Source organism: Leucopleurus acutus, assembly GCF_964270905.1.
Source record: "Leucopleurus acutus genome assembly, chromosome: 14".
Lineage (NCBI taxonomy): Eukaryota > Metazoa > Chordata > Mammalia > Artiodactyla > Delphinidae > Leucopleurus > Leucopleurus acutus.
This window is the reverse complement of record NC_139156.1, coordinates 38,314,811-38,342,680: the sequence shown is the minus strand read 5'-3', so window position 1 is coordinate 38,342,680 and position 27,870 is coordinate 38,314,811. Positions and strand designations below refer to the sequence as shown.

The following is a 27,870-nucleotide window of genomic DNA, read 5'->3' as shown; positions in this document are numbered from 1 at the left end:
CCAAGATCTCTACTGAGGCAATCTAAATATATATCACGCCTTAAAAATAAAAGAACACCAGCTAAGGTTCACCACTGCAGGTATGTGTCTCACCAAATACCAACGCTACAAATCCTGCCCTGGATTTTTAAGACTTCTATATTGACTTCCAGTTAAAGACAGTGGACAGACACACATATTTAGTTCCTGTCTCTCCTAAACCCCCAATACAACAGTTACTGCTTTTTAAAGGCATAAATCCACAAGGAGAGAGATTTAAATTTTAAACTTTTTAAAGCTGGAAATCAATTTGAAAATGGAAATTGACGTAGCAGACCCAAAGAAGCCATATCTTCCAATTTATGAAGCCCCATTCTTAACCATGAACTGACACTCAAGGATCATCAGCCACATAAAGAAAGTATCTAATATGAAAGATGGAAACAAACAGGAAAAAAAGCAAGTTAATAAAAATCATGAGAAAAAGAAAGCTTCAAAAAGGAAAAAAAAAAAGAAAAGAAAAAAAAAGTATAATTATCTCCTCAGAGGGCTAAGAGAATACTCTTATAAAAAAACAAGACTCTATAAAATAGAAGCATCCAGAGAAGAACAAACCAAAAAAAAGAACTATCAGAAAATAAAAACATGATAACAAACAAAAAATTGAATAGAAAGGTTAGAAAGTAAAGTTGAGGAAATATTCTAAGAAAACAGCTTAAAAATAGACGTGGAAAACAGGAGTAAAGATCACAGTCAACAGTATAAGTCGGTCAACACCTAACAGGAATTTCAGAAGGAAAGAACAGAGAAAAGAGGGGGAAAAGTCAGTAATGACAGACGTCAAGAAAATTCCTAAAAATGAAAGAGGTGAGTTTCCAGCCTGAAAATGCCCATTCAGATCTCAGCACAATACATGAAAATAGACCCTCCCCACCAAGGAACATTATCGTGAAGAACTAGGAGTCCAAGAGAAAAAATAAGAAAGATCGTTCACCTGACGAGAACGGGGAATCAGAAGGTCTTAGATTTATCACCACTAACACCGGAAGTCTGGAGGCAATGAGCAAATCTTTCACTATTCTGAGGTTCAGAGACTGCCAGTCTAGAACTCTACACCAACCAGACTGTACTGTATATAAATATTCAGCAGAAACTAACACGCCAAAATAAGGGAATAAACCAAGAAAGAAGGGAATATGGAATGTGGAAAACAGGGAAGCCCATAGAGAAGCAAGATAAGAGAAATCCCCAGAATGGTGTTGAAGGAAGAGTCCATCTCAAGGCGTGGTACACAGCAGGCCTGGAGAGGATATGGTCTAGACAGGTGCAGTGCCTAAGACTCCAGGTGAGATAATGTCAAGAAGATAAAATTGATAAAATACCTAAGATATTGGGAGGAGATTCACATGGAAGGCTGTTTGTGGCTAACTTAGTGATAAGGGCACAAAATTTTTAAAAACAAGACAATTATTAAATCCAAGAAAAATCTGTGTGCAGGAAAGTTAAAGTAATCAAACTATACTATATAGCATACCTGTGAATCCTGTTTACACAGTATAAGGTAAATACCAAATAAGAAATTGGAGGGCAGGGAGGGCGCAACACCATAAAGGGGATGAGAGGCCTTGTGGAACTACATAACCCTTTAAAAATCAAGCTTGTATAACTTCAATAAAAACAAAAACTAAACTTTAAAAAGATATTTCTATACTTAATATTTCATTAGTATACCACCTGATAGCTTACAAAATACTTTCACATGTGTCTAATCATTTACCTTCTACCAGACTCTGCAAGTTCAGTTATTTCCTTTATAGAGATGAGAGAACGAGCTCAGGGAAGTTCAGCAACTTGACGAGTGACACAGGACAACAAGGGGGCAGAGGCAGAACTGGGAAGACAGTGGCACGCTCAAGGTGTGTTTGAGATTCACAGTATGGTTGATACGAATGGTGTGGGTAGGAGTCTAACGGGAGATAAGCCAAATCGAATTTTGGAGTGCGGGGTTCTCAAACTTGTGTGTCCACAACACTCACCTGGAGTTCCACTTATACGAGGTATCCAAAGGAGCCAAATTCACAGAGACAAAAGTAAACTGGTGGTTACCAGGGGCTGGGGAGGGGAAGAGAGGAAAGGAGAACCGTTTAATAGGTATAGAGTTTCAGGTTTGCAAGATGAGAAGGTTCTGGAGATCTACTTCCCCACAATGTGAATATACTTAACACTACTGAACTGTACACGCAACAGTGGTTACGAGGATGAAGTTTATGTATTTTACAATTTAAGGAAAAAAGAATCACAGAGAGCTTGTTAAAACACTGACGGCTAGACCTCCACCCTAGAGTTTCAACTCAGTAGGCTTGGGTGGGACCTAAGAAGTTCTACTTCTAACAAGTGCCCAGGTGCTGCTGATGCTGCTGTTCTGGGGACCAAATTTTAAGAACCACTGCTCTGGCTCAAAGGTTCTCAATCCTGAACGCACAGCACCTTCACCTGAGATCCTAGACCAAGTAAATAAAAACATGAGCGGGGTAGGGGGTACCTGGACATGGAGTGCTTTTATAGCCCTAAGGGTGATTCCAATATGCAGGCAGTTTGAGAGCCCCTGGCCTGGACAGTGACCCATGCCAATTGGCAGTACAGCGTGTGTTGAGCGCTACAAGCAGACCTGGGGCCACTCAGCCACATTCTGGCTCTGCCTCCGTTTCATCATCTACAAAATAGTGGTCACGGAGTTGTTGAGACTATTAAACAGGATAATCAATAAAAGAACTCAGGGCAGTACCCATCACACAATGAATAATAATGTTATTACTTTTGTTGTTGACTTACAGGAAACAAGGTTGCCCTTGTTTTTTCAGCTATAAAACAGGGTCAGGTTAAAGACAAGGAAGAATCTATTAATATTCAATCCCAGACTACTAAACAAGACAAAAAGCTCCCAAGGACCTAAGAACAAAGTAAGTGGGATTAAATCTAAGAACCTTTTATGATTCCCACAAGCATTTAGCAAACCAAGGGTCGTTTCTACAGAATTAGTAGCTGATCCCTTTACTCTCTGAATAGGTGTTATCTGGAGTATAAACACCATTGTAAAAGCAGGTGTTGGAATCAATACTCAAACACCACCACCTTCATCTGAAGAAAGAACATAATGCGGTGTGTTCACACAGAAGGTAATGTCAGACTCAGAGCCGAAATTCCTGAAGACATCTACACGGTAAACAATTTCTTGTCAAAAGAAAATGAAGACAAAGGCATAGTTCAAATAGGTTTGTTCATTCAAGAACTATCTGAGCACCTCCCACATACCAGGCACAGTGGCAGCAAGGGAGGACAGGCCGCTCACTGCAGGGCAGTTTTCCATGCAGGGAAGCGGATGGGTTCGCCCACGAAGCAAGCTTTGGGAATGCCGAAGCGCACCCTTCTTCCTCAGAAGCACTGTAGGGAGAGCCAAAATTGTGGTTTCCGCTAAGTTTTTCTTCTCATGTAGAGTTGCATATTTGGGGTGGGATGTTAAAGATAATCCACAGTAACACAGTGTCTTGAGTCCACAGTCAGTACAAAGAAATCATTGTCTACATCCTCGGAAAGCAACATGACCCTCCTTAGATGTCTGGGTCACACCAAAGTCTGAGTCCCCGGGGCAAGCCTCCTTCATTAAGTCATTTGAATAATTTCCCCACAAAACTGTCTCACCGTCGTGGGAATATATTCTTAATGAGGAAAATGGTGTCTTTTTCTAGACAGAACTGGCTAAAGGCCTTTGGAAGCAGCATTCTGGGGCGGTGTGAGCCTCTCTGTCAGAAATTACGTCCTCACACCGTACTGATGGGTTCAAATTGCCTCCCAACCACAAAAATCTTGGTTTCCTCTAAAGCTCAGAATTACTGGCTCTGATTAAACAATCAGCAAACACCTCCGGAGTGAGTGCTAACCCTGGATACGGCTGACTGTCCCAAGCCTGTGCCCACCAGGGTGGAAAAATTCTGTGCCAACGTCCTCCCACTGATGTCCTCTAAATATCCCTGGGGGCACTCTGTACCGGGGAAGCTAAAGATCGGCCTGCAAATAGAATATGTAAGTAACGCTGCCCTGCTTGTACACGCAGGTACATCCAAACAACAGGCCTACTTTGTAAGAGTTTCTCCCTCTCTGCTTCTTTGATTGATTATTAATCCAAACGCTCCACAGTCATTACATAAAGGCAACTGTGGGCCAGGGAAGAAGTCAGGAGACCTGACTGATGTTGCTGCCCCCTTTACAGGCCATGCGACTCTGGACTTCCACAAGCTCACCTGTCACTCTGCGCAGGGCTGTCTCAAAGATAACAAAAATAACAAGGGACAGAGGGACCAGCATGTATCAGGTACTGTTCTAAGTGCCCTACAGATACCCATTAATTTAATCCTTCCCAGAACCTTATAAGGTAGATACCTTTATCCCCATTGCACAGTGAGGAAACTAGGGCACAGAGAGGTTAAGTATTTGTCAAAATCTTATGTGGCTAACAACTGAGCCCACACAGTCTGGCCCCGGGATCCATGTTCTTAATCACTTCTTTATCCTGCCTCCCTGATGCTTCTTTCAAGTCAAACAAGTGAATACACCTGAAAATGCTTTGCAAACCATAAAAAGATACATTTATTATTATTATTATTAGTTTGCCTCTCAGCATCCACTGACCCTCCCTAATTTCTGTGCTTCTGGTGGGAACCATTCCCCACTGTCATCAATCAGTGCTTGAAGAGGTGCTCACCTCAGACACTATGTGTGAAGCATATGACCCGGGCAATCCAGTCAGGATGGGCCCATGTCCCTGGCCACAGTGACTGGTCCAGCGCTAGGCACCAGACCAAGAACGTCGTCTGTGCAGTGCCTTGGATGGTCACTGAAACGATGTCAACCTGAAGCCGCTGGAGGTCTCACCTGTAGCCCAAGAACATGCAGCCAAGAATGATCCTCATAACATTGTTTGGATTCCCAATCTGGCCCTTCCTGAAGTCAGATCCATCTCTAGACTTTCAACCACCTGAACCAATAAACCTTTTTATTTAAGATAGTTTGAATTGGGTTTTCTGTTACTTGCAACCAAGAGAATCATTCTGATCTCTTTCTAAAACACGTTTCGCTCTATCAAGCTATATTCAGCTGCACTTCAGTCCTTTCCCTCTCCGAAAATAAAACTTGAGAGACTGAGAAAGTGAATGTTAATTAGCTAGCCTTGACAAATTAAACACTCCTGGAGCTGGAGTTCTTGACAGAAGAACTCCATATTATGTAGAATAGAAGATCCAGTTTTTTTAATGCCACAGATCAAGTGTTCTGGCCTATCATCAAATTTGTTTCATAAAACTTTATTTTTAACCAAAGCAGTTAAGCCTGCAGTTTTCAGCTCTGCAAGGAAAACAACTGTGATATTTACTTCCTCTCAGTCTTCTCATTTTTCAGTTACCCCTAAATCCAAACCACTACAAAAAATTACTAAAATGAGGAATAAGATTGAGGTTTTTAAAAACATTTTAAACACAAGAAGCAGAAAGTTGTGTATGGGTGTATATATCATTTCTTCCTCATAAAGAAGAGGAACTAAACCTTAACCTTATTTATTAATTTTGCCAACAGAAGAAATCAGTACTAGTTTTAACCATATTCATTGAACTGTTCATTGCACCAGCTAACATTCCTTCCCTATAGTTCCTTAAGACAAATCCTCATAATTAGATTTCAGAGGAAAGCACACATTGGTCGCCCAGACCACAGCCTCAGAAGGTGCAAGCAGCGTGACACTTGACATCAGATGGCTCCTAAGGCAGTGTATAAACACTGTCAGGACTTTGTGCGTTTTCACATCTTCAAATTATTACACACAGCTAAATAACTACGGTGACAGGTCAGTCATAGCCCCAGTGTCCACCCGAAAAGCATAGATGAGCATATATAAAAATGCTAATTGAGTGAAAATGATGTTAAAAACCAGTTTCACACTCCTTGGAGAAAATTTAAAAATATTTCTCTATTTTCTATGTTCATTACATTGCACTCTACAGCCTCCTATTAAGAAGAAACAAACTTTAATGACCTCGAGTAAGCAAGCAGATAAGCATACCAACAAAGATACGTTTGTTTAACTACATTCCAAACCTTATTACCTTGTGTGCTGTTCTTTCTGCTGAGGCTTATTTTTTCTTATTATCATGGCCTAAGACTGAAGGTCTGCTTGGCTTGCTTTGGTAAGCTCTTCAAAGATCACAGCCCTATCCAGACAGGCTGCTTTCAAACAATCTTTGTTACAACATGTAAACAATTAGGACCTCTAAACACATAATTATTTATATGATATCATACAGCATACTTTTTTATAACTGAATTAACCATTAGATTACACAGAGTAAGTGTTCATCAAATTTATAAAATTAACAAAAATAGCCAACATATTAGTTTAAATTTGAGGATTTCGTAAATTTCCATATTACACTTTTGTTCTGATTCACAGAAAGCACAACCCTACAATGGAACTTCAAGTTCACAGGGGTCTCTGTAAAGCCCACAAGGGCAAGAACCATATCTGACTATCACCGTTTTACGCCTGACGTACAATAGGCACTCTGTAAATATCTGTTGGATAAATAAACGAATAAATAAAGGCATTAACACTAAAAGTAATGGGCTCACACTATTTCATGACTACAGAGGTTATTATCACTATGTCCTTGCTTTGATGAAGTAAAGCAGGAGTTGACAAACTTTTATGCAAAGGGCCAGATGGTAAATATGCTAGCCATTGTGGCCCATATGGTCACTGTTGCAAATGCTCCACTCAACCTCTTTCACAACTATTCAACTCTGCTGTCGTAGCACAAAAGCGGTCATAGACAATACATACACAAATGAGCACGACAGTGTTCAAATAAAACTTCATTTATAGAAACAGAATTTGGCCATAAAAACACCCAAATCCCATGGGAACCACTTTCTTATAATGAACACTCTATTCCCTGAAGGGTGGACATTGGTGGATTTGCTAAATTCAGCCAGACATGTTCTGTTTTGTTGGGTCAAAAATTGGACAGGGCATATATACTCATTCCCCACAGCTCCATCACTCCTTACTGAGCAACCCCGCCCCCTACTAATTTCCGTCATGTTACAAGCCTGGCCCATGCAAGCCTTTGAGTTTACATCCTGAACTTTACAGTACAACTGGTTTCCAGTGATGTGGCCCATACCTGTACCTATTAAACTGTAACCACAACACAGGCTCCTCAAGAACAAGCCCATGACTTGCAACTCTTCACCCTTCATCTAACACCTAATATCAACACCCAATGAACTTTAAATATTTACTGACTGCCTACTGTTTGATATAATTACTGTATCCTTGGAGGGGGTGCAGAAAGACTTACAATGACAGACAAAAGGATGGAAAAAACGTGCCAGCTGAGAACAAAGAGAAAAGGGACATGGTGAGTCACAGGAAAAGCAACAGGAATCATTACAGGACTGAAAAACCAATCTCTTCCAACTGTGTCTCAACCTTCTATCGGCTGCCGGGATTCCTCCTTTGTATCACAGCAGAAGCTGGGCAGAGGTTGGACAACTCCTCATTTCTGCCACAGGGTGCTCTGAGTGGATGAATCCAAAAAAATCACCTGCATCTAACAGAAGGAATAAACTGCTGGATTCTCACACAATGGTATGCTCTACAGCAATGAAAATGATCAATCTACAACTACATGCAACAATACGGAGGAATCTTTCTAATACATTGTTGAATGAGGAAAGTCAGACACAGAAGAGTACGATCTGCATTATACATACACACACACACACACACACACACACACACACACACACAGAAAGACAGGCAAACTAATTTATGCTCCTAGAAGTCAAGAGAGTAATTCCCCACCGAGTGGGTAATGTCCAGAATCTAGTGTCTAGAGGAGGCATGAGGCTGTGGGGAGAATGTTCTGTTTCTTGATCTGGGTTCTGGTTACATTAGTGAGCTCAGTTTGGAAACTGCATTGAGCTATACACTTACAATATGCGTATTTTCTGTATATATATTCTATTTCAATAGAATGTTTAAGAAACAAACACTCCCCCATTTCTAAGTGGTCCAGGACTAGAGAGCCAACTGAAGGCCGCACACAGAGCCCCATATGCCTTCCCTTCCGCCATCCTGCAGAGCCTCTGGCCTCATGTGGAGCCCCAGGCACGCCTCCTCATTTTTTCTAAGCATAACCAGACAGAGGCCAAACAGTGAGAAAGCAAACTAGATCATTTTGAGATACCTGTAATTCCAGTCCCAGCGTCTTCGGAAAGTTAGTGTCTTTCAGAAACTTTACTGCTGTCACTAACTTTTTGTTCTAAATCAGAAATGAAAATACTAAGACGACTCTGCTGCCCTAAATGGCTCACTTAAACAGACTTCTTTTAAAATAACGCTCTAAATGGGTAAATCTAGTTCATAAACATGAATGAAGAAATGCTGCAACACTCAGGGCCTCCAGAAGAAGATACTGTAAACAAAATGTAACTGAGATTAGAATGTAGAACAGCAACAGCAACCCTGCAAGCACCACAGAGCTGTAATGACCGACTGTGTAAACGGCCCTCATGGGTAATACTTACAACTACAGTCCGAGCTGAACACACATCTTTAAGACTTTATGTAAAGTTTCGACTCAGGTAGTCAAATTTTGGGGCTGGGAATCATTCTGATTCTCTCTAATGTTGATCTTAATACACTAACCTCAACTGGACATTACCACTCATATTCTTTTCCCATTCTCCTTGTAAGTGCAGGCTAAAAAAATCAATTAAGACCTTTGATCACATTAAATCACAGAGACTGGTCTACTTGTGAATGCTGGTCAGAAAGGAGGGAAGAGTAGTCATCAGATCCTCTGACCTAACAATAAACATCAGCTACAGCGGGCCAGATGGGCAGATTACCAGGAACAGAGAAAGCACAGTAATCCTCTCTTATACAGGGCACACGCGTGTAGTGCAAATTCCAATCCGTCATGTCCAGATGTTTTCCATATCAAACAAATTCACTATATAGGTCTGTCCCTTAAGTAAGTCACTGTTTAAACATTTTTTAAATCTGACCTTATTTATATCAGCCAGGAAGGGAACATAAATTCAAAATTACATCTTTTAATAGGAAACTGTAACTGTGTTTAATTAAATGATTCTGTCATGGAGTTTATGAATGTTCCAAAATGTCCCTCAGGGGAGAATATTCTTATTTTTAGGAACTGCATCCCCAAGAATTGAGGATAAAATGTCATGATCTCTTCAACTTACTTTCACATGTTTCAGCAGAAAACAGTAGAAACCTACTACACACACACACACAGGTACACACAATGTGGCAGAATGCTAACAACTGTTAAATGTAAACTCACTGTCCATTTTTTAACTCTTCAGTATGTTTGAACATTTTTATAATAAAAAGACGCACAGAAATCTTTACTCACCTTTCAAGTGGATGGCCGTCTTCTTTTTCCTAATCAAAAACGAATGGCTAAATATGCCCAGAGGCACATTTATGGATGTTCATGCTGTCCTCGCCCTGCAAGAATAAGCAAAACACGTTACCACCAAAGGTTTTTATTAAGTTAATGCCATTTCAGTTGAGACAGTGTTAATATATGTCAAGCCTGTAGGTTAAAATTCTGTTGAAACTGTTTTTTAAGCAAGGAGAAAAGTGAAAAGAGAAAAAAATAATCCCATCACGTACTGAATGTAGGGAACAACCACTGGCCTGACCCACTTGAGGAACTTCTGGAACAAAGGAATTCCTCAGTAAGTTTCTTTTAATTCACATAAATTTCAGGGCAGTGATGTAGCCTAAACTTCCACGTGAACAAAAACTGGGGCTTCAAGGACCGGAGCTTGACTCTGACCTTGGATTCTGAGACTACACTTAGAAGGCACTCATGTACCCTCACAGAACCACACCAGACATGCTGCTCCACTCGACTATAATACGTACTCTAGGGCACAGTGGCCCGAGGGCCTGATGGCCTCCACCACACCTCACCACACCTCACAGCCCTGTGAGGCAAGCGGTGTTTACTGATTCCATTTTCCAGAGGAGGCAGCTAAGTGTCAGAGATGATATAGGACATTCAAAACATCAGACATGAAACTGCTACTTAGGTCTTCTGACCTCAAGCTCAGGGCTTATCTCACTAGGAAAGGAGAAAGCACAGTACTTATATCAGCTAGGAAGGGAACATAAATTCACAGGCCGTCCCCACGCTCCCTACCCCATAACATGACACCCTCCTGAAAACCAACCTCAAAGCCAAACAGCCAAACAACACAGCCGCATGTCATTGTGGGGAAGGGGCGGGGAGGGGGGAGGGGCACGCACACACTGCAGTTTACTCCCTGAGAGTATATATTAATAATCATTCTTAATAGTACCAATAATACTATAATTATGATTACCAATTACTATAATGACTATTAGTCATTATACTTCCCCTTGAAACACAATAACCCTTAATGTATTTTTGACATTTTATATATATGTATTTCATTTTTCTCCCTTCTTTCTCAAGAAAGCACGCTATTGGCCAAAGAAAGTAAAACAAGGCTCACATGGCACCCCAGGTAATTTTTATCGCTGCCACACAGAAAGGCAATTACCACTCGCTGTTGAAGATTTTCCATTCATTTTTATAAAAGGCAAAATACAACAGAATATAATGGCACAGACACTGACTGCTCTGCCAATAAAGATGGAAGCAGCATCAAAACTACCCTGCATGATGGCCTGAAGTTGCCCTTCATCTGCTGATCACCAAAATTCTGCACGCAATGCGCAAAGGTTTAGAGGTCTTGATGTCTACCATGTGAAGATGCTGGTGTACAAAAGTCTGAGGAAAGCTAGTCAGGGACCCCTGCACCTGGCTTTTAGTCCTGTCTCCTCCGCTCACCAGCTTGATTAAAAATTGAGAAAACCTCTGGACTTCCCTGGTAGCACAGTGGTTAAGAATCCGCCTACCAATGCAGGGGACACGAGTTCGAGCCCTGGTCCTGGAAGATCCCACATGCCGCGGAGCAACTAAGCCCGTGCGCTACAACTACTGAGCCTGTGCTCTAGAGCCCACGAGCCACAACTACTGAGCCCACGTGCCACAACTACTGAAGCCTGTGCGCCTAGAGCCCATGCTCCGTAAACAAGAGAAGTCACCGCAGTGAGAAGCTCGCACACCGCAACAAAGAGCAGCCACTGCAACAAAGAGAAAGCCCGCGCGCAGCAACGAAGGAAGACCCAACGTAGCCAAAAATAAATAAATTATTTTTTTTAAGTATTAAATTATTTTTTTAAAGTATTAAAAATTGCGAAAACCTCTCCAGGCAGCTACCTCTCCTGTGGGTTGGAACACCTGTTCACAAGGATGTTGCAACTCACAAAAAAGATAGGATATGATTCACCAACGAGAGCACTTGGACCCCAGGAATACTGACCAAGAAGTTACGCCAACAGCAACACAAAACCAAGGGAAAAAACATGATGTATCTTTGGAAACATCAACTTTACTCACGGATTTTGGTGAGGGAAAGATAAGCAAGTGAATCAGTAATATTAAAGCTGTTAATATTGAAACAGATATGCATTATGGAGTTGAATGCAATCATTGTATGAATTCTTTTATATTTATTTATTTATTTATTTTGGCTGTGCCGGGTCTTAGTTGCAGCACTCAGGATCTTCATTGCCGCGTGTGGGATCTTTTAGTTGAAGCATGCGAACTCTTAGTTGCGGCATGCGGTATCTAGTTCCCCGACCAGGGATCAAACCCGGGCCCCCTGCACTGGGAGTGTGGAGTCTCACCGCCCTGGACCACCAGGGAAGCACCCATTGCATGAATTTTAAAGCCAAAACTCCTATCCTTACTTGCCTAGTTCATTTCCAGCCACACCCTTACATGCGGGGGAAGGGAGTGAGGGATGGAATCTCCTTTTTCATTAAAGATGGTCTTGGGACAACGTGTGAAGCTGGTAGGGGTTTTAATATCACAGTGCGTCCAGGAAGCTCCCAATAGCCCCTGCTTTGGAGAATTCGCTTCAAACTCAGGAGCCCCAGATTTTTGCCAGATCTAGGTATAGGTGGGATGAAGTCTAGATACATACAATCCCATCTCTATACCACACGTCCTGGTGTGCGTGTTACTGAAGTTCCTCTCTTCACTGCCCTTCCACCCGCTCCCTGCCCCTTGGACACTCCCGTGAGGCAGCCTCCGCCACTTAGTTACTCAGATTAAACCACTGACTTTTCTTCCAACCCATACTGATTGGTAACACCTTCAGCATCTCTAGTAATTTTCATTTAAATGGATGCCTGCATCATTCCTAAAGAAAAATAAGCTGACCAATTTAGTTTGTCTCTAAATTAAAACTTTTATTGTGAAATATATTTAAAAGTGCTGGACTTCCCTGGTGGCGCAGTGGTTAAGAATCTGCCTGCCAACGCAGGGGACACGGGTTTGATCCCTGGTCCGGGAAGATCCCACATGCCACGGAGCAACTAAAACCATGCACTGCAACTACTGAGCCTGCGCTTTAGAGCCCGTGAGCCACAACTACTGAGCCTGCTGCGCCAACTACTGAAGCCTGCGTGCTCTAGGGCCCACATGCCACAACTACTGAGCCCGCACGCCTAGAGCCCGTGCTCCGCAACAAGAGAAGCCACCGCAATGAGAAGTCCACGCACCGCAACGAAGAGTAGCCTTCACTTGCCGCAACTAGAGAAAGCCCGTGAGCAGCAACAAAGACCAAACACACACAATAAAAAAAATTTAATTTAAAAAATAAAAAAATAAAAGTGCCTACCATGGTAGCCAGCCTCCCAGATGGCCCCCAATGACCCCTGCCTCTTGGCACTCAGGCTCTTGTGAAGTACCCCCAACACACACACACACACACACACACACACACACTGAATAGGGCTGGCATGTGTGGCTAATAGGATATTGGGGAAAGGATGGGGTGTGACTTCAAAGGCCAGGTCCAAAGAGCAGCTTCCCTCTCACTGCCTTGGCAGGGAAACCCGCTGCCACGTCATGGTCATGAGGACACTCCAGCCACCCTAGAGGGAGGCCCACGTGGTAAGGACCGAGGCCTCCTGCAACAGCCAGGTGAGTAAGCCTTCTGAGAAGCAGATCCTCCAGGCCAGGCAAGCCTTCAGACGATGGCTGCTTCCACTGACATCCTGACTGCAGCCCCATGTGACCTTCCCCTGGTTAGAACCATCCAGCGAAGCTGCTCCTGGTTTCCTGACCCACACAGACACTGTGTGAGATGATCAAGATTTATCACTTTTAAGCCACTAAATTTTGAGGTAACTTGTTATGCAGTGATAACTAATATAATAACATATGTCAGCTTAAAGAATAATAAAATGAATCCCATGTATGTTAATACCCAGCTGGTGGTGCTAGGTTCTGTTTTGACTTTTGTTTAAAACAAACAAAGAAACAAAAGGCCTGTGTACCCCTTCCTGTGCCTCAACCCCTCCACTCTCCCCACCAGAGATAACCACAGGCCTGAATCTTGAGTCAATCCTTTCCTCCTCTGTATGGTTTTACCACATCTGTATTCTCAATATGCTGTTGTGTTCTGCCTGGCTTTAAGCCTAATACAAAGGAAACCAGGACTGTATGTATTCCAGACTCGCCTCTTAAGATTTTGATTTTGAGGTTCATCCCTGTTGACTCATGTGACTGTAGCTGATTTTTCACCACCATATAGTTCTCACTATGTGAACATACCCACAATTTACTGCTCTGTTCTACTGTTAAGGATCATCTGGGGATTTTTCAGTTTTCGCTGTTATGAATAATGCTGCCTTTATATTCTACTGCTCATCCCCCGGTGCACACAGCAAACTTCTCCAGGGCGTATACCTAGGAGAAGAGAGCTGGGCTTGGGACCACATATGTTCGTTCAACTCTCCTCGGTAATGCCAGATCGTTTTCCAAAGTGGTTACGTACAATTGACTCTTCAGCCGCTTTTCCAGTCTCTCTCCAAATAAGAGGCATGCCTGTTTTGCTAATTACCAGCAAAGCTTTCAACCAACAAAAGGGAAAGCTTTTCCTATTTGCAGCATCACCGCTGCAAATAAATAGTACTCCAAAGTAGTGACCCAGACAGCTGGAACATATTAGTCACAGGACATCAGGACAGACTTCGGAATAAGGATGCAGACTCAGCCAGCACCACGTTGCCCACGGGTTATCAGTCAAATTTGACTTGTAGACCTACGCTCAATTCAGAGACTGCTGTCCTCCTAGTGGACTCACAGCTATGGTCCCCTCTTACGGCAGTCAACTTGAAGGGGAAAAAAAGTTAATTCAAATGCAACCCAGCCAAATTCAAGATTAAAGAAGGGGAGTCAAATCATTTCAATGAAATAGGGTGTTGCTGTTGTTTTTTTAATATAGAATTGGTTGTGTTTTTCATATATTCACCTAAAAAATGAGACTGTTGTTTACTATACCTAATTTTATGTATAGTAATTCTACAAAAAACACTTAGGTATTCTCTAGACAAAAAAACATCCTGTTTAGATTTACTAATTCAATTTCTTAGGTAGAGATAGTAATTTTGTGAAAATTTAATCTGTTTTTCTAGTAAAATCATGGTAGCAAATATTTGTGCTGGCATTAAATTAAAAAAATGTGAAATTCTTTCACTTTGGGCAAGGAGAGAAGAAAGTTACTATAAATTTCAAGGAAGCTCGTTATCATGTCACTGAAAGAAACAATTGCACTAGATGACCAAGATGACCAAAATGGGGTTATTTCAACTCAACCTCTTGACAGTTCTTATTTGTCTCTTTACAATCATTTATCCCTGTGAGGTAGGAACTATTGCTACACCCATTTCACAGATGGTGGAAACTGAGGCATAGAAAGCAATTAAGTTGTACACAGTCACACAGCTGGTAAGTCACACAGCTGATAGAACAAGGATTTGAAACCAGTTTACTCCAGAATCCACATTCTTAACCACTACCCTAGGCAGCTTTTTCAGGCCCCCAAGACCAGCCAGAAGGCCCTGCAATGGTGACAAAATGGTGGAGACACCACTTGAACATTTTCTCTGACTTAAAGTTCACGTTCTTTCTACAATGGGCCTTCTGGACAAAATAAAATTACCCGATCTCAGGGCTTGTGGTAGGCAAGTGTTGACCTTAGGTCTTGGAAACAGCCCCCATGAAAGAAACAGATGCCACAGTGGGAGAAGGTGTGCTGGCTTTCTTGGCACTCAGCAGGCAGCAGCTGTCATGCCTCCGTGACAGGCAGAGTGGGTTCCAATAAGAGCAGCAGGCACAGTCAGAGAACCAGGGCTCAATGCCACCTCCTCACAGGGTCACACTGGATAAGTCAAATGGCCTCTCCACACGATGTTTTGTAAAATGGGGCTATCTTTTATTTCAGATGGTTACTCTGAAGATTAAGGAGACTTAATACCTAACATAGACCTGGAACATGGTAAGCGTTGGATACATGCTTAACAACTGAAAACGTGCTCTAGCTACCGCAGAGGTAAAAGCAGGGAGCCAGTTTTAAGCGCACCCTTGCTTCCACAAGCAAAGCCTCTCATACTCCATGATGGATGATGACAATTGGTAAAATGCCATCTTGGTACCATGATGATTTTTTTTTTTTTACTCATATTATGATTTTCTCTTTCTGTCTCACCCTAAACAGAATAACCTTGCCAACTAGATCAACCCTTCATGGTATTAGTAAAAGTAAGACATTCTTACATAAACACTGAAGCTGGAATGGACTCAGAGTAAAGCATTTGGCTCATTTAACTTTTCTGTTACTGACTTCAGAGAATCTTAAGCACTCATTTCAAATACCAGCCCCTCTTCAAAGTATTTCCAGTTTCCTGGAAATCATCCCCAATTATCTGGCTAACAAAGAAAAAAAGCTTGATTAAATGACTAGTAAATGACAAATTTAAAACATTCCAGCAACACTACACACACCACTGCTCTGAGAGATAAGGTGCCTCCCTAGTACCCCTTTTGCCATACCTCAGGTTAGGTATTCAAAGTAAGAAATGTGAATTTAGGAACACAGCCCCCAGGTTAGCTACCAGCAATCTCCATGGTAACTGGTCCTCTGCCTTTAGAGGAGGGATGAAGGAGTAACTGCAGCACTGTAGGTCTGCTTTTCAAAATTTGTTCAATCCCATCTCTTTCTCGACCAACTGATGCCAATTCATTAGTGAGCTGCACAGAGCAACCAGAGAAACAGATTTCTTAAAAACAAAAGGCTGAATCTTGTGTTGGTCCTGATATTGATGCAGAGTGGAGGAGGAGACCGGCCAAGGGGCAATTTTCCAGAGGAAGTTAGCCAGCAAGGGGCAGAAACAGCCTCAGGACAGTTTGAAGTGTTTGAAGAGAACAATAGAACCACTGCCAATGTTTCCTCAGTATATACCATGGCCAGACCGTCTATGTTCTTCTTTAAAACCTCTGCTCAATCACCCTGAGAGAAAATACGGTGATATAGATCCCTATTTAACAGATAAGAAAATTGACTCCGTGATTAAATGACTTGCCCAAAGTCACAGAACTAGTCAATGGGTATAATAACTGGCTCATAGCATACAGTAGGTACTCAATAAATATCTGTTGAACATGGGGTCTTTATTCCTCCTCCATAAAAATAGAAGACACCACTTATCTCACAGGGGTTTTGTAAGAGTAAAATGAGACTATGTACATAAAGTTCCTAGCTCAGTGCCTTGACCTTGGAACATACTGGGGTACCTGGGAAACAATGCTGACACAGAAAGCTAGGCACAATAACCACATGGAATAGGGTTATGACAATGACCGTGGGTGAAGTAAACATCATGATGGACAGGAATACAGATATACCTAACAGGCAGAAGAACAGCAAATATGCACATGAAAAGATGTTCAGCATCATTAATCATTAGAGAAATAAATGTAAATTAAAATCACAATGAGATACCATTACACATCTATCAAAATGGTTGAATTTTAAAAACTGGCAATATAAAATGCTGGCAAAAATGCAGAGCCACTAAGATTCTCACACAGTGCTGGTGTAATGAGTAAACAAACAGTGGTGGAATACTACTCAGTCATAAAAAGGGACAAACTATTAATACATACAACATGGGTGAATCTCATACGCATTATGCTAAATGAAAGAAGTCAGTCTCAAAGGGATATAGTCCATATAACCCCACTTACATGATTTTCTGGAAAAGGCAAAACTATAGTGACAGAGAACAGATCGGTGTGGCCAGGAGTCAGGGGGAGGGGGAGAGTTTGACTACAAAAAGGCAGCACCAGGCAATTTGAGGGCCGATAGATTATTCTAAATGCTGTTTATATGCATCTGTTAAAACTCACAGAACTACATGCTCCAAAAAAGTGAATTTTACTGTTGGTAAATTTCTTTAATTATTAAAGAATAAAATTTTAAATCAGAGAAAGAATTGGTAGGTTGGTTTGTGGGGAAGGAGGGGATATGTGAAGGTCAAATAGCTCTGAAGTTCCTTGCTGAGGAAACAGTAATGGTACAGGAGACCGTGAAGAGTCGGTGAGTGAGGAGAAGTCCATGCAGAGGCTCTGAGATGTACAGACGGTCAAGAATCTTGGTTTCTAGCCTGATTTCGCCAAATGATGGCTGTGCGAAATTACACCAGTCACATCTCCTCCCTGAGCTTTAATTTACTTAATTCTAACACGAGATAATGAAACAAATGATCTTTCCCACCACAAACACTGCGAAGTCCATTTGTTTTTAAGCTACTGAGTCTGGGAAGACAGCAGGACAAACAAGTAGAAACACCCAGATATGGAAAAACCGCTATGTCCCACACAAACGCCATCAGGGACCAAAATAAAGTGAAAACCACTGATGAGTGTGGATGGTAGAGTGATGGTGGGAGAAGAAGCCATTAGCAGGGAAGAGACAGGAGGAGACTGAGAATACCATTTCTTGTATAATAAAAGCCAAGAGAAGAGAGGTTTCATGCAGGCAGCGGGCAGAGGGGCTGGAATAACTCAGTGATCAAGAAGAATGAGGACTGATAAAACAACAAAACTAGACAGATTTGCCAGAGATCAACGGAGAGAGTAACCACCACCCCCCGCCACAAAAAAGTAACCGAAAGACTACCGTCCAAGACTTGCTTGCTGTCTGAACATATCTTGGTTGAGTCCTGATTGTTTTTCCCTTTGCATTTTCAATCTCACTCTGCCTTCATCTTTGCTCTCAGGAGCCCAGAATTTAATTTAAACATGTAGGTGTGGTTTCCCTGCAACAGCCCACTTCAGAGGCTGCAATTTTCAAAATGTATAAATTCCTGGAAGCTAACAATGTGATTGTTGAATGCTAGAGAGCCATTTTCTTGTCCTGCATAAGTTTACGCAAAGACTCCACAATGCCAGAACGGAAAAAAAAAAATTCATTTTAAAGGATTTAATAGAACGTAAAGAGTACAATTTAAGAAGGACTAAGCTTTTATTGTTGTCACTTTATTAGTTTGTGAAGCAGGAAAATTGTTTGAAGTCAATACTATTGAAGTGTGGCAATTTCATCTCTGCCCAAAGCAGGCCGCAGAACACCACTTAATGGGCCTCAGCTACTTCAGCCAAATGAACCCAGTGACACCACCACCCTGAGCACTTAACCAGAACTGAAGGAAGATTAGGGAAATTAACAGTTAAAAAGTACACCTGCAAGCAAAATTAATACACAGAACACTGTTTACACCACCTCTTCTGCCCATCTTCCTTTTCAATGATGATAGGTGAAAACATCAATCTGACACAACCCAGTTCTGCCGGTTATAAAAGAGAAGAAAGGGCAGACGACTTCAGCGCAAAGTCTGGTCTCTTCCGCCATTAGCAACTCACTAACTTTGGGCAAATTTCTTCGCCCCTTATCTCCCTTTCTGCATCTACAAAGCTGGGATTATCGCAAGCTCCCATCCAGCACTCAGGCTACCAGCCCCTTGCACCAGATGAGATCACGTCTGTGGCGACACTTAAGGAGAAGAATGCAAATAAAAGGACAAATATGAGGTGTCATTGCTGCCAATATACGGGGGGGGGGCAGGTGAATATATTTTACATGCAGTCACATCCCAACTGCCTCTTTCAAGTCAACCATATGCTTCTCTTCCATCACAGCTGGGCTGTTGAGCAGATGCTGGAATGGATACAGACAGAAAGGTGGGAAGGAGGAAAGCTTCTGTTACCCAGCTTCAGTCTTCCTGGTTTCAGGAAGATAAAAAAGTAATTTCTTAGCCGTGTATATCCTACTAATCTTTTTCGAGAGCCTCATATGTGTCAGACACCAGGCTAGGCATGAAGAAGCATGAGATTTTTTTTTTTTAACAAAACAGGCTGTGCTCTCAAGCGCGTTCACTCTGGAAACAGCTAAGTGGCCCATCCCAACCCAGTGCGCTTGGTGGAATAACAGAGGCAGGCGTCAGCGGGGCAGCGGGGGGAAGCCCAGCCCAGGAAGGCGGTGCTCCTCACAGAGGAGGTGATGCTTGAGTTGAGTCTTGAAACATGAGAGTAAATAAGATGAGCCAAGCAGGGGAAACGTCTTCTAAGTGGGCAGAAGGCATGGAAGCAGGACCCACTAGGGAAGGGAAAGAGTAAGTGAGGATGACAAGGGACAAACAATGGAGACTCATGCTCAAATGATGCTCAGGCTTTCTCCTAAGGGCAATGGGAACAACAGACACATTTAAGCAGGGACTCACATGGTCATCCTTGCAGTTGAGGTAAAGGACTATGACAACAGTTGGGAGAATGGAATAAAGACAGGGCAGAAAGTGGAGAGCTGTACATACAAAAATCCAGGCCTGGGACTGTGGATGAATACAATAGATAATAAAGAGGTAAAATGACCTTGCTTTGGCAACTGGAGGGACACAGGGGTAAAGGAGAAGGAATTGTCGGTGCCTCCCTGGTTCTGGTCTTGATGACTTATAAGAGGACGGTCTTTTCACAAGGTACTAGAGAAGTGCAGATTTGGCAGGCAAGCTGAGTTCCCTTTGTACTGTCACTCTGTACGTGACTTCACGTACATGAGGTCACTCTGTACATTTGTGACCAACCAAAAAGTCACACTTCTCATCATTTAGCTGCCTATTTCGAATGCCCAAAGGCAAGATGACTTCTTAAAACAGAATGGAATGTCTGGCAAGAACTCAATTCGGTAAAGACGCAGACATAGAGAATGGACTTGAGGACACGGGGAGGGGGAAGGGTAAGCTGGGACGAAGTGAGAGAGTGGCATGGACATATATACACTACCAAGTGTAAAACAGATAGCTAGTGGGAAGCAGCCGCATAGCACAGGGAGATCAGCTCGGTGCTTTGTGACCACCTAGAGGGGTGGGATAGGGAGGGATGGGAGGGAGACGCAAGAGGGAGGAGATATGGGGATATATGTATATGTATAGCTGATTCACTCTGTTATACAGCAGGAACTAACACAACATTGTAAAGCAATTATACTCCAATAAAGATGTTAAAAAAAAAAACAAAAAAGAACTCAATTCAGTGCTCTTACCTTCAGTAGCCAAAGTGAGAACAGCCCTCACATCAGGACTGAAGCTCAGAGAGGTTAAGTGGCTTACCTCAGGCCACACAGCCAGAAAAAGAGGGGACTAAACTTCAGTCCAGGATGGTATGCTTCCAGAAGGTCGGTTTTTCATCTAATATGCTATGCTGCCCATTAAGGACCTAGTACTATTAGTTATATGTAATAAGAGCTCAACAGTCTTGTTCTGTGGCCGCTTTATTCTTCTTTTGCTACTCCCTTCCGAGAACAGAGTCCAGGCCACCCTGAACTACCTAGTTCCAATCCCTGGAATTGTTGCCACTGCTGAGCTCTGGCTCAACTGTCCTGTCAGCTTAGAAAGCCCAGCCCCATCTCTGCTTCTTAAAGTTCATCCCAACAGTTACTTCTGATAACCAGCCACTCTGTGGCTCTGCAAATGCAGGGAGAATGTTCTGGTTTCTAGAGGAGCTATTTCTGAATTCATCTGTCTTATCTTACATCATGGCACAAAAATTCCTCGAGGGCAGTCCTGAGTTTACGCACATTTGTATCACTGGCTGAACCTAGCATGATACTTTTTCCTCCTCAGTGGCTTGCTATCCTATCCGTGACAGTGTTACCTCTGGGAGGAAGGGAGGGCAAGGCCCTGGAGAAGAACACACAGTGTTTATTTGGAGCTTGCCCCTCACCCAGCACTGTCCTAAGCACCAGACAGCAAGGTCCCTGAACTTACAGTCCAGTGGAGATGGGATATTTGTTTCAAAAATAATAATAACATATGTATACCAAAACACATCAAACACAAACATCTGATAAAACTGAGGGTTGGGTATATATGTTCACTAGATTATTCTCTATATTTCTAAATGTTCAAAATATTTTCATAATAAAAACATTTAAAAATGAGAAAAAATAAATGTAAAGCCTCCACTCCCTGGGGAGGGAACTGGCTAGTAGGACTGATTCATTTACAAAGATTCTAGACAGAGAAAAATCTTACTGTAAACTATTTTGGGTTTTTTTGTTTGTTTGTTTGTTTTTGCGGTATGGGCCTCTCACTGTTGTGGCCTCTCCGTTGCGGAGCACAGGCTCCGGACGGAGCACAGGCTCCGGACGCGCAGGCTCAGCGGCCATGGCTCACGGGCCCAGCCGCTCCACGGCATGTGGGATCTTCCCGGACCGGGGCACGAACCCGTGTCCCCTGCATCGGCAGGCGGACTCTCAACCACTGTGCCACCAGGGAAGCCCCCCTATTTTGTTTTTAACACCATATCCCACAGCAGAAAAAGCAATCAGGGGAAAGACAGAAACGTACAAATTTAGACGATAAGAATTCAATCCAACAATAAAATGAGGTTCTCAGTCAGTCTAGACTTTCCTCATTTCTACCTCCATAGTCTCTGAAATGGTAAATGATAAAAGAAAATAACAGAAATCTAATCACTTTCCAATACGTTTTAGCCTCAGGAGAGGAAATCCCAGTAATAACCACTACCACTTACTCGCCGACCAGTGTGCTTGGGATTTACAGACATGACCCCATAACAAACCTGTGAGATGAGCATTATTATCCCCATTTTACACAAGAGGGAATAAGATTCAAATAACTCAAGTAACCTGATCAACATCCCACTGTCAGTGATGGACAGAGCAGGCACCCAAACCCACCTCTGCCAAGACTCAAAAGCCTTTTCACTACACCATGTTGAGTGCCTTCCAATATCTGATATCCCCTCTCTCATTTTTCATAAACTTCTGGGCTCCACAAACAAGGGAATCTGATAAAGAAGACATCTACCAGGCAGTTCAGAAAACTAAAAACAAAAAAGAAAAAAATCCAAGAAACCACAGTCTTGAGGTATACGGTATCAGAAACAGTACCTCCAAATGTTAACTCAAAGCAATAAATAAAATTGAGTGGTAGAGAAAACTAAGCTGTGCAGACCTCTACAGTCATAAAAGAAATGCTGTGTAACTATTTTAAATTAAACAGCCATAACATTTCAATGTATCTTAAAGAAGCAACTGGCAACAAACCTATGAGAGAAAAAAATGAATTCTTAAAGTCAATTTCTAATACTATTTAACTGTAATCATTTGTTACTGTGGAGAGTGTACAAAACTTGTCCTCTACGTGTGTACAGAGGAACAGGACAAACTAGAGCCTATGTGAGCAGGTTGAGATTTTATTACTGACTGAATTTTCAAACATTAAGAATAGCATAAAATTTGAAATACAGGCCATTGTTTATTTCAGTAGGAGTCACATTAACAAATCTGGAAATGAAATACAAATCAGAAAATGGGAAAGATAAATAGGAACGATCAGATTTAATCTATACATCAATAGTTCTGACTCCTAGAGTTTACTCCTAAAATAGAGGTCTCAGTGCAAAAAAGGTTCTGCACTTTCTCCATCACTCCTTCCCACACAGCCTGAGTTTTAGGACCTCTACTACTCTGACCACATCTCCCAAACTGTAAGCAATCAGAGTCCTCTCTGCCCGGTGGATCCAACCCTCGCCACCCCGCCTCCAATAAAGGGAAGTGTCCCCTTGCACAAGCCTGCACAGACCTGCTCAGCAAGCAGACTGAGGGCTGAACCTCGAGAAACATTCACACATACGGATCAGGCAGAGGTACCAGGGAAGGAGTCAGAGAAGGAACTCTTGGCAAGATAAGAGAACCAGAAATGTAGGGAGTCCCAAAGACCCAAAGAGGGAAAAGGAAGTGAAAGAAGGGGGCTCCACGACAGTCAAGGAGGAACATGAAGAAGCTTTCGATGTCAGAGGGTCAGAAGTAAGGTGAGAACGGCCATCTCAGTGGAGCGATCAGGGAAGATTCAGATAAAAAGGGGCTCAGGGGCTTCCCTGGTGGCGCAGTGGTTGAGAGTCCGCCTGCCGATGAAGGGGACGCAGGTTCGTGCCCCGGTCCGGGAAGATTCCACATGCCGCGGAGTGGCTGGGCCCGTGAGCCATGGCCGCTGAGCCTGAGCGTCCGGAGCCTGTGCTCCGCAACGGGAGAGGCCGCAACAGTGAGAGGCCCGCGTACCGCAAAAAAAAAAAAAAAAAAAAAGGGGGGGGGTGCTCAGTAGAGGATGGAAGATACATACAGGCACGCTGAGTATAAACAGCCTCCAGACATTTGTTCGTATTCCTCTTTTGATCATAACCTCCGAGAGAGTGGAGCCCTATCTCCGCTAGCGCATGCGAAAGCAGTGAAGACGCAGATCACTTGGTATCCCGGTCCATCAGGGGAACACAGGCAGGAGCCCCACATCTCTGCCACATCCCCACCACCACCTGCTCTGGCCCATGCAGAACCACCACTGTGACCTACCAGAGGGCCACGGTACAGCAGATTCTGCACCTCAGAAACAGCAGGCCCACTCGGCCTCCAAGTGCCTAATGTAAAGCAGACTTCAACTGTAAAGTGGCAACTGTTTGCCTAGATACCTGACGCAGTGCCATATTAGTTAGCTACACTCAAAATTTTAGTAATACAAAAGACCCCAATTATCTTTTTTCCAAGAAACACATCCCTAATTACATCTTGCATTCTGAATCAAACAATTTATTCAGATAGTATCACAGTTATTCTCTGAAGCAGAATATTTGACTGATGGCCAAAAGTGACTAACTAAATATATAAATTGTATGACTGAGGATCAAACATGTCTGTTATATTGTTCCAGAGGACACCTATTTAAATCAAGGACTTTTTAAAATCTACTCCACAACTCTACAAATCTATATACATACATATCAGTAAAAAGACCCAGAGAGATGCCAAAACTTGATTTAACAAAGAGAAAGATCATACAGCAAGAAGACAGACCTTTAGTATAAAACTATAATCCATGATGCTGTCAGTAAACTCATGGACAGGCCTCCACTGCAGATATGTCAGGTGCCTTGAAAAAATGTGGGCAGCGTAAGCAAACAGACTTGACTGGCCTTGTTTAAATCACGGTTAATCATATTCGATTCTTATCTAGTCTGTAGAGGAACAAAACATTTCACTTCTCTTGCCACAAAAGAGAAAGCTAACCTCAGTTTCCCACATGTCCAGAAAAAAGTACCTCAGACGTCACTGCAGTATGACCATGCACCACTAAGCCAAGGGACCACCGCACGGAGTCAGGGGAGAGTTTGCCGCTCTGTATTCTCCACCAGGCCTCCCCTGCCACACAGATTTGAAAAATATACAAGTTTAAATCAAGAGTGCTAGCTGGCTGCACACAGCTTGTAGCCCAGACCCTTAGCTCCCCTCCCAGACAGACAGTGAAACAGGCTCACAGAAGAGCAAACTGCTGAAGTAAGTCATATCTGCATATCCAGAAAGGGCTCGGATGAGAATTTCACCAGCTAAGACTGAGCTGAGGGACCAAGGCTATTGTCATATTTTCCCTCTTGACGTACTGACAGGCAGAAGCTATCAGGGCAAAAGATATGAAAACACCAGGCTGTTTTCCAAGAACCCTGACAGGCCTCACTCGAGGTTGCTGCCAAGTTCGCTGCTGAGGCTGCACAGAAATATTATGAAACTGCTCTCTTGACCTCAGGCAAATACTAAAGCTTTCAGCTGAACACTGTTGAAAGTGCTTGGGTGTTTTTATGTCTGTGAGGTAGGCATTTCCTGGACCTAACTTGGACATGGCAGCCCTCTGATAAAACTGACCACAAGAAGGCATAGATTTTTCCTTATTAAAAAAAATCCTATTTAAAGATGTTTAACTCAAATAAATGCTGCATAGCAGCAGCATTATTCACAACAACTAAAAGGTAGAAGAAACCCCAGTGTCCACTAACAGATGAACGAATAAATAAAATGTGGTATATACATACAATGGAATATTGTTCAGCCTTAAGAAGAAAGGAAATTCTGATATAAGCTACAATATGGATGAACCCTGAAAACATTATGCTAAGTGAAATAAGCCACATACAAGGACAGATACTGTATGATTTCACTTAAATGAGGCCCCTAGAGGAGTCACATTCATAGACAAAGGAAGTAGAATGGTGTTGCCAGGGGCTGGAGTGGGGAGGGAATGGGGAGCTATCATTTAATGGGCACAAAGTTTCAGCGTGGGATGATGAAAAACTTCCGGAGGTGGATGGTGATCACGGTCACACATCAGTGTGAATGTACTTAATGTGACTGAACTGTATGCTCAAAAATGGTTAAAATGGTAAATTTTATGTTATGTATATTTTACTCTAATTAAAACAGAATAATAAATGAAAAATGTTTGTACTTTTTAAAAGCAAATTATAGATTTGGAACATTCCCAGTCACATCTTAGAAATATTATAATTTTAAACCTATAAAAATAAAATATATAGAGATTTCTATGTTTATTTAAGGATCCACTGAAACTGTCTCCAGTTTCCATGCTTGGCCAAAATCCCACCTTTGGTTTCGACATGGAAGGCCAAAGAGCAGAATGCTTTCTTCAAATGTCATTTCTGGCATCCTTGGACTGACAATGTGATCAGTGATTGCATTACCACGTAGATTACACATCAGCATGGCGACATCAGTAATATGAACAAGGCACATCTTTCAAACAGTCTCTGATAATATCCAAAGATTCACTTCCAAATGTTGGTGAGCATTCCAGATGTAACTCAGAATAAAACTCTCCTCCACCCAAAGGCAAACTATGTGACACCCAAGGGATTTTGTCGTGTACTTACACGAGACGTTCAAAGACAGGGTGGATGGCTGGTTATTACATATTTGAAAAGGCTGCTTAAATAAAAGAAAATTCTAACACTGTACTTTGCAGATAACAGCATCGACACAGCATGCTTACTAACAATATCAAAGGGCATGCTTACTGACAACCCAGGGTTGCTTGTAGCGAAAGTAGTCAATTGTTAGGAACTGAGGTACCTTGAAGGAGCAAACATTTCTCACATATTACCTCTTGTAAAGATTCTTTTGTCATTCTTCCCCAGGGGAGATGCTGAAATTGGTGTGCAGGCAGTGAAAGCTGAGATGAAGATGGAGATTTGGAAAACAGCTTTGTTATCTTAAAAGCCAATTACACTACTCCACTGCCACACTTCCAGAGCCCAGGCTTAAGGACGTGTTATTCTCTCAGCTGGTTATATGAAGCAGCAATCACAGGCCAAAATATCAGGGAAAAATTTGTATAAGGGCAACGATCTTATTTGTGCTTCTGATATTACCCAGACATATTCTCCTTTGATCACCACACTAAGCTGGGGTGAGGGATAACTTCAAATGAAACTGCATCATCATCACCAAGGAAATCTTTAGGTCCAGGAGTTAAAGAGGAGAGAAGTCAGTTATTGGTCAAAAGTTTAGTAAGTTGGAGACGAACGACCACTTACAATGTCTCATATTGACAGCTAACCAAAATAATAATAATAATTCAAAAACCAAAATAAATAAATAATGAAACAAATAAGGGCTTCCTTGGTGGTGCAGTGGTTGAGAATCTGCCTGCCAATGCAGGGGACACAGGTTCGAGTCCTGATCCAGGAAGATGCCACATGCCGTGGAGCAGCTAGGCCCATGAGCCACAACTACTGAGCCTGCGCGTCTGGAGCCTGTGCTCTGCAACAGGAGAGGCCGCGATAGTGAGAGGCCCGTGCACTGCGATGAAGAGCGGCCCCCACTTGCCACAACTAGAGAAAGCCCTCGCACAGAAACGAAGACCCAACACAGCCCTAAATAAATAAATAAATAAATAAACAAATAAATGAAAAAAAATTTAAAAAATAATAAAATACATGAAAAGCCTTGCTCCTCCCTCCTCCACCTCCTGAAAGTCCATATGTACCCAGTATCACAAATGTTCACTATACTGATCATACATGCTAAGAAATTAAGTTCTTATACCATTAATGCCAAACTCTATTATGATTTTAATAATAGCATTACTAATAACTTATAAAATTTCAGATTTATACTTGTATCCTAGAAGTCAATTCTAGAACTGCTGAGATTTAGCTTTGGCAATACTATTCCTTTTAAGATTTGGTTAAAATAATACTATTTTACTATTTGGGTGCACATCTAGTATTTACAGAAAAAAAGATGGGAGGTATATACATCAAAACAATAGTGGTGGGGCTTCCCTGGTGGTGCAGTGCTTAAGAATCCGCCTGCCAATGCAGTGGACATGGGTCCAAGCCCTGGTCCAGGAAGATTCCACATGCCATGGAGCAACTAAGCCCATGTGTCATAACTACTGAGCCTGCGCTCTACAGTCCGCAAGCCACAACTACTGAGCCCACGAGCCAC

The 27,870-nt window shown here is 42.4% G+C and overlaps 1 protein-coding gene across 7 annotated transcripts in view; it reads right to left on the bottom strand.

Annotated features, from left to right (window-relative positions):
* The window catches only part of SGMS1 (sphingomyelin synthase 1), a 289,370-nt gene that overhangs the window by 244,674 nt on the left and 16,826 nt on the right, over positions 1-27,870 (bottom strand). For all 7 annotated transcript variants that reach the window (XM_082854352.1, XM_082854351.1, XM_082854344.1 and 4 more), the window contains exon 2: positions 9,471-9,565. The gene's annotated coding sequence lies outside the window, so the exon portion shown is untranslated. The remainder of the gene's footprint in view (positions 1-9,470; positions 9,566-27,870) is intronic.